Source organism: Pseudorca crassidens, chromosome 5 (genome assembly GCF_039906515.1).
Source record: "Pseudorca crassidens isolate mPseCra1 chromosome 5, mPseCra1.hap1, whole genome shotgun sequence".
Classification (NCBI taxonomy): Eukaryota; Metazoa; Chordata; class Mammalia; order Artiodactyla; family Delphinidae; genus Pseudorca; species Pseudorca crassidens.
This window is the reverse complement of record NC_090300.1, coordinates 50501673-50513730: the sequence shown is the minus strand read 5'-3', so window position 1 is coordinate 50513730 and position 12058 is coordinate 50501673. Positions and strand designations below refer to the sequence as shown.

Sequence of the window (12058 nt, the reverse complement as noted above, 5' to 3'; positions counted from 1 at the left end):
TCTGTCTACCTAGACTACATTTTATACAATTTATGTTTTTCAGTTTTTGTTTCTTTAGCTGTGTTTAATCTGCTAGCTGATCCATCATTGAGGTTGAAATTTGAACTACCCTATTATATTTTCATTTCATTAAGCTTTTCTTCAAATATTCTTCTCCCAAGCTTACAATTTTAGTCTTATCTTCTAATGCATCAAATGTACCAAACATATTTATTTTATACTTAATTCAGGTAATTGCAATAGCTGAAGTTATTTTGGATCTGTTTCTGCTGTTTCAGTGAATTAGGTATATTAGAAAGTTCAGGATACAAAATTTACTCAGAGTTTGTCCCATGCTATAAGTGCAGTGGTGAGTAAAATCTGTATCATATTGTCCCTTTCTTTGATGTTACTAGGTTTGTCTCTTTTCTTCCTGTCAAGATCTACTTCTTTTTTCTTGACCTTCATTCATTTTGACCCTTCCTTTATTTTGTTGACTATTTTTTCCCTATTTTTAATCCTTCACTCCTTCCATCCTTCTCATCCCTCATGCTGTACCTATCTCTTCATTAGGACCATCACCTCCTTTCATATGTCTATATCTGTGATTTAAGGACAAATTACAGAATTTCAAAGTGAATCAAGTAAATTTCCTACAGGTCTGTGATTGTAAGAAAGGTGTGTATCATATGTGTCTTTCTAGCAGACACTATGGTCCATCACTGACTTTCTATGTAGCCTGAAATAATTCATCTTAGTATTCTAGGTCCTTCACTCAATAAAATTACATAACTGGTATTTATGGAAATACAAGTTTTCTGGGCCTTAAGTTTCTGTAAGCTCCAACAATAGATTAATAAAGATTAATAGAAGGCATGTCCTTATTCATTTACATACTGATGTCATTCCCTCAACATTGATCTAATATTGATAGAAGACAAAAATACTAAGTGAAAAGGACTTAAAATTTCTGGAAATATTAAGAATATATTATATTCTTATACAATTTTCCTTTTTATAATGCTGCAGATGAGAGATATTGTTCATAATTTTAGTGATAGAGAGCTTTTCTCCTAAAGAATTGGCATTCATCATCTTTTCCAACAATGACAACTAGATAACTGCTTATGTTTTCCTGTTGTGCCTTGTTTTCTATGAAACTCTGGGACATCTGAAGCTCATGTATAAAAAGGGCATTAAGATGCATGCTTGGTACCTTTGCTTTTTCTTCTTTGACTATCATTTTCTATTTTTGTTTTACCATTTCATTTTCTATGACTCTTCTGGTAAGCCATCAGCCTTGAAACATTTGCATGAAGAGAGAAATATATGTATACACATACATATGTATGTGTGTGTGTGTGTATATATATATATATATATATATACACAAAATGGCTTGTAAATGGGAGATTCTGCAAATAATTTAGAAGGTTCTAAAAAGTCAAGTAATCCCACATGCATTTGACATTTTTATAATGACAACAACCATTATTTCTTATGATCCTTTTTTTCTTTGGATCAGAGATTGATATTAGCTGAACAATGTAACAGCAAACCAAATTCTGTTTTCACCTGTGTTATCATGGAAATTAACTTAAAATTTCAAAAATATAACACAATTTGTATTTTGATTGTAACATAGTTTTCATAAACTTATAGAACTATGTCAATATAGAATAGAAATGAACACTATAATACACGAACACAAAGCAATCTTAGAGATGAATATATGTAAAAGTCATGTTTTTCATCCATCTAAATCTTGTCTTTTTCACTTTATCCAGAATGTGATTGACATTACAGAAAATCATCTTAAACAAAGAAATGTTATCTATATGTGGATGAGGTGGGGAGGTTTGATTTCATGTTTCACTGAATAAATAGAAATTTATTTTATACTTCATATTATTGGAGGAAATTGTTATTGCTTAATTAGTAAAAATCTGGTTTTCCCATGCCCTATCACGTCTTGTACTAGATATAGGATCAATTTTTAGATAAATATTTTTAGAAATAAAAGAATATATATGTATATTATATTTGTTTTATAATAGAATAAGGTATAGGTTTTCTCTACTAAAATCTAATTAGCCATCTCTAGTGTGATAGAATAAGGGAATGAAATCCAAGGCTCCCAGAGAAAGCTATCAAATTGATGGATTAATGGAGCCCAATTCATTCAGGTTTTCTGATTCGTTTTTTCTCTTAGTTCCTATATTTTTCATTGTACACCATTCTGTTTAAGAAATGTTCAGTTTTTGAATCTTTAAAATTGAATTATATTTATAGTTAGTATCAAATAGTTCATTTAAGAATACAGTTTGCTAGCTATAGTATTTCAAATTTGTTTATTTTCTACTTTTAAAATGTATCATCCAATTATATTAATAATTTATATAGTTTATTTATTAATATTATAGACAATTAAAGAATAAACCAATGGGAACTTCTGTAATTAAAGGGAGCTTATTTTCTTCCAAAGAAAGGAGAAAATTATAGAAACTTCAATCTCTCAGAAAGTTTGGCATACAAAATATCAGTAAGCATTCCAAGTTTCAATCTCAAAATACTCCTAATTTCTACCAAGAAGTGGTTAACCAGTTCATATAAATCATTTCTAATAAATTAAACTTACGTCACTGGAGAATGAAGACAAAACATAATTTTTAAAATGAAACTCTAATATGAAGGTATTATTTCACTTCATCTATTTAATGTGGTCTTCTGAAAAATTAAACTTTTAGTCTAAATTCTGTTTTCCCTCTAGTCAAATGTCAGTAGATAAATTAAACATATGTCTTGGGGAATCTTGATCTTCTCTGGGGAGAAGGGGAAAAAATTACTGGGGCAAATAATTTGCAAATTTAAATTCACCAATGCTTACCAATTCTGATTTTTTGCATAAACCCTAGAAACATGGATCAGTGCATTTTTTTGAGGGCATATAAATTTGTAAGGTAAATGATATTGGTTCTTCAACATTAATGCACCTGAACCAAGAAAAAAATCTTTTATTATACTATTATCCAGTATGGTAGCCATGCAGATATTATACTCAGATCTTTAGTTGTCTCCATAGAGATCCAGAGATGACTGAATTCCTAGCCAAGGAAGGTCTCTTACCTAAGACATGGAAACAAGGAATGAAGACATCAAGATGGGTTCCCCTGATCACCGGGGCTCCTCAAACTTCTCTGAACACTCGGTGCTTGTAGAGGTGGCCCATCTAATGTATTAAGAACTTGCACTTCCCTTGCTTGAGGAAATACTGTGGACTAATAGGCATTCCCCTCAGGAGCTGTCCCAGGCGGATAATTACAGTTAAATCTCGGCATAACCAAGCTGGCAATATGCTAACTTCAATATAGAGAAAAGAGATTACAACCCAAAGGAGCTGTAAAAATTAGCTAGCATGTAACAACAGGAGCCAAGGGAGTATTCCCGGTATTGGATTTTGTCCCTAGCAACACTATGTTTTATTAACTAACTCATCAAATTCCTGTCAGTAAAGCCCTCTTGGCTGTTCCTCTGACCTTGCTGATTTTTACAGTGGTTAAGTAGCACCACTGGCCTCTACTGCTGTATTTCAAGGGACCTGGAATAGGAACTAAATAAGCAAAAATTCATTGACTTAGGGGCACTTTTATGGAACAGAATATTTAACTCCCTGGCAAGGACCCTAGGGATTATGCAAATGAGCTGCTAGGGTGGCACTTATAAAACCTAGAAAAAGTGATGACCCCTAGTGAGGTTGAAGTACCTGAGTTACCTTGGCAGATGCTAGATAAAGGAATAAAAAGGCTTAAGGGGCATGCATATAAAATAATTATGTAATGTAAGACCAGAGGACCCACAAAAGAGCATGTGCCACAGGAAGGCCCAGAGAACTCACATTTAGTCAAAGATTTAATAACTGCAGTGGTGAAAGGGACACTAGCATCGCTGAGAGGAGGCTGTCCTCCACAGGCTGGAGCTAATGGTAGATGTAGCCACAGAGCTTGTGTGTTAATATAAAGGAAAGAATGGGTCTTCAGAATAATAGAGGCCAGGTGTTGTTCCTTAACCACCTGATGCCAGAGAGCCACAAATTGCTGAAAAGATCAACAAGGTTGGAGAATGGTAAAGAGACCTTTACTGAGAAGGAGTTAAGTTAGTTAATAGAACACAACATTACTGGGGTAAATCAAGCAGGGAATGAAGATGCTCTTCAATATCTATACTCAGAAGAAAGCATGAATGGAACAGTAGGAATTTGAAGGTGGTTTCCCCAAAAATACTTATGATCCCTTTCTCAGTTCCCAGACATGAACCAATTTTCATACCTAGAACTTGTTGACTTAAGTCAGTATGTACTGAAATGATTCCTCCAGTTCTTCCCCCAAAGAGCCTATGGATATTTACTCAGGTGACTGAAAACCACATGAAAGCAAACACGCAGATATTTGAGGACTGTTGGATATAGGGTCATAATTGATATTTATACCTAGAAACCTGAAGTGCATAAAGGCCCCATATTTAAGTGGAGGTATGCAGGGGCCAGGTATTAAGTGAAATATTAACTAAACTTGTGTGATTATTTCCCCAGCCCCTGAGTGTTATAATTGGAACTGACATCCTTAGCAATTTAAGTCCTTCACCTACAGGGTAAAGCTGTAATAGAGGGAAAGACCAAATAAAAACCTCTGAAATTGTTCACTATCAAGCAAGAGAGTAAGTCAAAACAACAATGCATCTCATGAAGGAATGGGGGTAGAGAGTGAGTAATGGTAAATAACGGTGCAATCCTTGAGGTTCTAAAGTATTCAAACTCGGTGGTCCCAATGTAATTCCATTCAATTCATCAGTGTGTCCTCTGCCAAAATCTGATAGATCTTGGTGGCCATTGCAACCCAAACAAATAGTAGGCACTGTTGCAGCTGCCATTCTGGACATATTTATTGTTGTCATAGATTAATAAGACCTCAGATGCATGGTATACAGCTGTTGATTTGGAAAATACATTTATTTTTATCTCAACAGAGAAGAAGTTCCAAATCATTCCATACCCACTTGGACTGTACAACAATATTCATTTACAGTTTTGCCCCAGGCCTATGTTATATCTCCTGTCCTCTGTTCAAAGTGCTCTAGACCATCTGGAAATCCCATAGAATATCACTCTGAATCATTATATCAATAGCATCATGTTGATCAAGCCGGATAAACATGAGATAGCTAGCCTGCTGAAGGCTTTTTTAAGCTACATGCACTCTATACAGGGACAGATAACCCTTTTGAAGACTGAAGGATCTGCAACCTCTGTAAAATATTTAAGGATACATCAGACAGAATACAGCAAGAAATTCCCTCCAAAGTAAAAGTCACTTTGCTGCATTTTGCATCACCTACTGCAAAGGAGCCACAGTGAATGATAAGCCTCTTTACATTTTGGAGGTAATACATTTTACAGCTAGGGATACTGCAACTGCCCCTGTTCTCTGTGACATGGAAGTCTGCCTGATTTCAGTGGGGTCAAATGTAAGAAAGGGCTCTTCTCTAAGTTAGGGTACAATGCAAATAGCCTTACCCCTTTGGGCTACACAATTGGAGACCTTATGTTGTTAGAGGTATCATTGGTGGGATATGACCCAGTATGGAATGTATGGCCAGACCCAGTGGCAGAATCACAATGTGAGCCACTGGACCTTTGGAACAAAGCCATGCCACCTGTACTGGAGTATTACACCTTTCAAGAAATAGGTTTTAGTATGTTAGTAGTTCTGATAGAGACAAATGTTTGACTCTGGGTTACTAAGTGACCATTCATTTGGAACTGCTCATTATGAGCTAAATTCTGTTGGACGTACCAAGATATAAATATGGACCAACTCAGCATTAGTCCATCATATGATGGAAATGGTACATATAGTACCAAGCCCAAAGAAGACCAAAGAGCATGAGTAAACAATACAAGCAAGTAGCTCAGACTTGCATGAAACTCCATGGTATAAAAAAGGGTCCTTAGCTTACATATATGGCTACAAAGAAGAGGGGTGGTTCCCATTTAACTAGCTGAATGAGGAAGAAAATCTTGAGCTATGTTGATAAGTCTGCTCAGTGGGTGCATGAAGCTGAAAAATGGATGGCAGCTACATTACAGGGGCATTCAGGGTTTTCCCTACCCATGACCTCCTACTAGAGAACTTTAGTCTCCTGTCCCTGAAACTCTAAGCTCTGAATGATTAGGAGTGCTGGTTTCCATAAAGGCCACACTCTTGTCAGGGGACATAGCAAGTGTCCTATTGAAATGTATATTATAGCTGCTACCTGGGCACTTTGAATTCTTTGAATCCATTGATGAGTGGGTGGGAAGAGTCACCACTTTGGCAGGAATAATTGACTCTGATCAACAGGAGAAGCCTACTGTTTTGACACAGTTGGAGCCAGAAAGTATAGAACCCCAGTGATTTACCTGTTTGCCATTTGATTCTCTCTTGCCTAATAGCTACGGTGAGTAAACAAATACAGCAACCCTGGCCTTTAGAAGCATAATATTATCTAAGGCTCAGAGGGTTAGTGAATAAAAGTTTGGGTCACATTACCAGGAAAGTATTAATAAAGACCTACAGAGGTGATGGCTCTGAATAAGGGGGATTTAGAATGAATAGTGTGGGGAAGAAGATAATTAACATTTGCAGCCTTGAGACCATCACTAGTGACATTAGCCATAAGTTGTCCAGCTAACTTCCTTCTTCTAAGTTTCTCCTCAGATGACAGGCTACAGAAAACCTGGAGAAATCTCTGCTAAAAAAAATGTGGACGATTGATGCAGCTCAAGAGGTGTAAGAAGTCAGCTATACAGGCTAATAAGTGTGCCACCCAGATCTCCCTTCAAGTGAGAAACTGATCTGAGAACTATAGACAACAGCCTCCAGCTTCTATATATTTCTTTTGAATTCATTGTAGCCACATTCTCTCTGGGCTGCCAATGTCTAAGCATGGCAAAGGTACTAGAAGTACTATAGCTGTAGTCTAAAGTGCTTCCTACTATCTACTCTCCCTTTCTTCCCCTTCTTGTTTCACAGCTATCAGGTGTTCGTTGAAAGTTTTCTTGCCAACCCCTGATCCCTCTCCTCTTCACCTTTCCTAGATATTAACCTTAATAAATCCCATTCATGTTTAATTCTCTCCATGCTTCTACTTCTTATAGGACCCAGCATGGCACACTAACTCTACCAATCTACTAACTCTTGCACCCAGAGGAAATGAAATAAGACCCATAGCACTAGTAGTACCTTAGTTCAATTATAGTTAATCCATCACAAGGTACATTTACTGAGTGCCACAATATGGCAGATAGATACAGATATAATCACCAACTATTGTCATACATGTGCACATATAAATGAATGAGATATGATCTTTATTGTCAAGAAACATAGGGTCTATCTGGAGAGACAGATACATGTAAAATTATTAAAATCACATTCATTCAGTGATAAGACCATGTCATAAAGGAAATGTATCAAAGTGTTTTGGGAGGAGAGAATCTCTGGGAGGATTTTATAGTGAAAGCTTCTAGCACTGATCTACTTGTGGTACATTATATTTTCCAAAAATGACCATAAGAGCATTTGTAGTCTCACATGATCTTTCAGAAACTTGTCACTCTCTAAAAAGGTAGAGTCCATTTCCTCTCCCTTGAACCTGCTATTGTATTTGAAACTGACAATGAATAGAATGCAGCAGAAGCGATACTGCATAGCTGCTGAGTTTTAGATCCTAAAAGACAATGCAGTTTCACCTCAGGATAGATGAGCTAATGCATAAAAAACAAAACGAAACAAAACAAAACAAAAAACCCCTGCTACCTTAAAGATTCCGTGTTGGACAGACGCAAGGAAAGACTGCACAGAGACAGAAAGAAATGGTCAAGGAGGCCCAACTCTAAAGCTTCCTAGTCCAGGTCCCAGACATATGAGTAAGCAACTCATCAGATGATTACAGCAAGCAGCAGCCTTCCATCTGCTCCAGGGGCAGCAGAGCCTAGCTTTCCTTTTCAAGGACTTTCCAAATTGCAGTCCAAATCATGACTAAAACAAATATTATTTTAATCAGTTAAGATTTGATATACAAAATGAGGTCAAATGTACAAACTTCCAGTTATAAATAAGTCATGGCAATGTAATGTGCAGCATGGTGATTATAGTTAATAATTCTGCACTGCATATTTGAAAGTTACTAAGAGAATAGATCTTAAAAGTCCTCATCAAAACAAAAATAGAAAATTTATAACTATGAATGGTAATGGATGTTAACTAGACTTATTTCGGTGATCATTTCGCAGTGTATACAAATATCAAATCAGTATCTTGTACACTTGAAAGTTATATAATGTTGTATTTCATTTATACCTCAATTAAGAAATTTGGTGTAGTTTTCTAGATTCAATTGCAAATGAATTTCAACAGTTTTTCAATTGATTGATAAATAGAAGTGTATATGAGTGTGCATGTATTATCTGTTCATCATATATTCATTAAGGGGATTTCTACTCATCGATTTGTATGAGTTCTTCATTTTTAAAATATGGTATTAGTATGATTCATAACTGTTATTTTCAAATGACAAAAAGTTTCTCGACTGAAGCTAAAATAGAACTTACCAATTCATAGAGCCAGAAGGGCCAGGCATTTAAAAATTCCAGACAAAGATTCAAATGTTCAAACAATATTTTAAGAATCTTCCATTTTATCTTTCAAATGTAGTCTTATTTTTATGTTGTTCATTTTCAACCAGCCTCTCTCTTTGTGGTACTAAAAATGGCCCTCAGCAGCTCTGGATTCCATGATCCACAGAGTCAATTATACCATCAAACTCAGACCATTTCTTAGAAAGTCGTTGTAGCATACTTCCTGAAGATGATTCCTTGGGTTGGCTGGAGAAATATATTCATCTGTGAATGGATACATATGGCCTGGAAGATGGATTGCCCTCATGCCCTCAATCTTAGGCCTAAGTCATTGGTTAAGCTCTATCACAAAATACAGACAAATTCACTGAAATATCCTTTTAAATCATTTATTACAAATATATTTTCCTGTTTCATTTTTAGCCATTTTTTTAGGTATTTCTTCTTTGATGAATAGTTTTTTATTTTCATGTAGACAAGAGAATTTCTCTTTACCTCTTTTCTCTTTCCTTCAACAATTTCTAATGATTTCGTATATTTGATAAAAGTTATTTTCTTCTACTTTTAGGCAGTTTTTGATATTTATTATATTTTAATTACATAAAATTTGAAATTGATCTGAGCATCTATATTGATTTATTTTTCCAAGTGTTAGCATCTTATCTGAACATCATTTGTTGGATAATTCTTCCTTTCTTCATTGATTTGTAAATCATCTTGTCATAAATTAAGTTTATATGCATAGTAAGTATATTAAGGATTATTTGGGGCTATGAATTCCACTAAGTTGTTGGCTCTATTTTTTATCAGTAGCACATTTCTTTGACTTTTATATCTTCTCATAATTTATTATTCAGGAGTTTCACTGATTCTTCCAATTTAAATTACTCATTTTTATGCCATGCGTTAGCCAGTAGTTCAACCCTCAGAAATATATTTGTTGTAATGAATTATCTCAGCTTTCTTTCTTTTGGAATGAATTACACTTACTTTGTAACAGCTTTATTGATGTAAAACTGACATACTATAAAGTCCACATGGAAAAAGTGTAAAATTTGATGTTTTGACATATGCATATAACTGTGAACTATCACCTCAATCAAGATAATAAACATATCCATCACCCCCAAAAGGTTCCTCATGCCTTATTTTAATCCTTCCTTCCTGCCCTTTTCCACAGTTGACCTCTTGTAGTCAGTGGTCTGCTTTCTGTTAATATACATTAGATTGCATGTATAAGATTTTATATAAATGCAATCCTATAATATACATTCTTTTCATCTGGATTCTTTCACTCACCGTAATTGTTTTGAGCTTCATCCATACTGTTGTATTAACAGTCTCCTCCTCTATATTGCCAAACAGTATAATTCATCTGTCAGATTTGCCACAATTTGTTTATCTGTCATACTACTTATGGCTATTTGAGTTGTTTCCAGTTTGGGGCTATAACAGAAAAATAGGCTTCTATAAACATCTGTGCAAAAGTCTTTGCGTAGATAGAAGCTTTCATTTTTCCAGATAAATAAATATCTAGAAATGGAATGGCTAGGTCTAATAGCAGATCAGTGACTGACTTTCTTTTTCAGTGTCTAGTCGTGTTTTAATCTTAGATTTAAAATGAGGAGTCAGCTTTATGCCTGCTTGCTTTCATAGGAATTATCATCTGTTATGAATCAGATGAGCAAGGGAAACATTACAAAAAGAGACAAGACCATGGGGTCCTAGAATTTAAAGCAAGAACAACTCTTGATGATCACAGATTCCTAAGCCCTCATTTTACAAAGGGAAAAAAACTAAAAAAACAAAACCTCAATATCTGAGAAGAGTAAGTGACTTGCCCAAGGTTACAGAGAAGCAGGACAATTTCCAAAGATAATTGCTGATCTATTTATTTTACCACTAACATTGGCTTTAAATTTTTTTTCAGTCAGCCTTTTTAGGCAGGAAAACATGCAAAAGTGTTTTTTTTTTTTAATATTTAGAGCAATTTTACGTTCACAGCAAAACTGAGTAGAAAGTACAGAGATTTCCCGTATACTTCCCGCCCCCAAACAAACATAGCCTTTCCTGTTATCAAGAGTCGCCACCAAAGCAGTACATTTGTTACAACTGACGAATCTACATTGACATATCTTTTTCACCCAAAGCCTTTAGTTTACATTCGGGTTCACTCTTAGTGTTGCACATTCTATAGATTTGGACAAATGTATAATGACATATACCCACCATTATAGAATCATACAGAGTATTTTCACTGCCCTAAAAATCCTCTGTGCTCCACTTCTTCATCTCTCTCTCCCCCTAATCCCTGGTAACCATTGATCTTTTTACTGTCTCCATAGATTTGCCTTTTCCAGAATGTCACAGTGTTGGAATGACACAGTATGTAGCATATTCAGATGGGCTTATTTTACTTAGCATGTGTGCATTTAAATTTCCTCCACGTCATTTCATGCTTTATAGCTCATTCCGTTTTACTGCTTAATAATATTCCATTTTATGGATATTCCACAGGCTATCTCTTTACCTACTTACTGAATGGCATTTGGTTGCTTCCAAGTTTGGGCAATTATGAATAAAACTGCTATAAACACCCTTGAGCAGTTTTTTGTGTGGACAATAATGGACTTTTAAAGAAACTACAAACTATTTTCCAAAGTGTGTAATTTTACATTTCCTACCACCATTTTATAAGCATGGAGCTTATTCTCCAATTGGAGCAGTTTCTCCAATTCTCAACCATTACTTAATATGGTCAATCCGTTTAATTATAAATATTCTAATAGGTGTTTTTGTGTATCCTATTGTGGCTTTATTTTACATTATCCTAACAAGAATTTGTAGAGCATCTCTGAAAGAGCTTTTATGAGACCCAAATATCACTTGACATCCAAATAGGATATCATTTGACATCTAAATATCAAATACTTTTCTCATTTTTGAGCTTTCTGGTTCCTTTACTGATTTTTTTCAGAAATTTTGTATATTATGGATCAAAGTTTCTATCATTCTATGAATGATACTTTCTATCATTCTATGAATATTTTCTATCATTCTATGAATATTATTTGTCTTTTCTTTCATTTGACATCATTTAAAATCAAAAATGTCTTTCAATGATGAAATTCAAAATTTATAATTTTTTCCTATTTTGGATTGTGTTTTTGGTACTGAAACTAAAAAATCTTGGTCACTGAAAGTAATAGATATTTTCTCATTTTATTGTTGGAGCTCTATACTTTTAGGTATAGACTTATGTCTATGATCCATTTTGAATTTCCATTTGAATTTATATATGAGGCAAGGTATGCATTCAAGTTATTTATGGTTAATTTCCATTATGTATATAGAATACATTCAGGAAGATAATTTTTGATAAATTGAATACTTTAACATTATGAA

The 12058-nt window shown here is 34.6% G+C and overlaps 1 pseudogene; it reads right to left on the bottom strand.

The window, feature by feature from the left end:
• The window catches only part of LOC137224257 (dysbindin-like), a 101572-nt pseudogene that overhangs the window by 37547 nt on the left and 51967 nt on the right, over positions 1-12058 (bottom strand).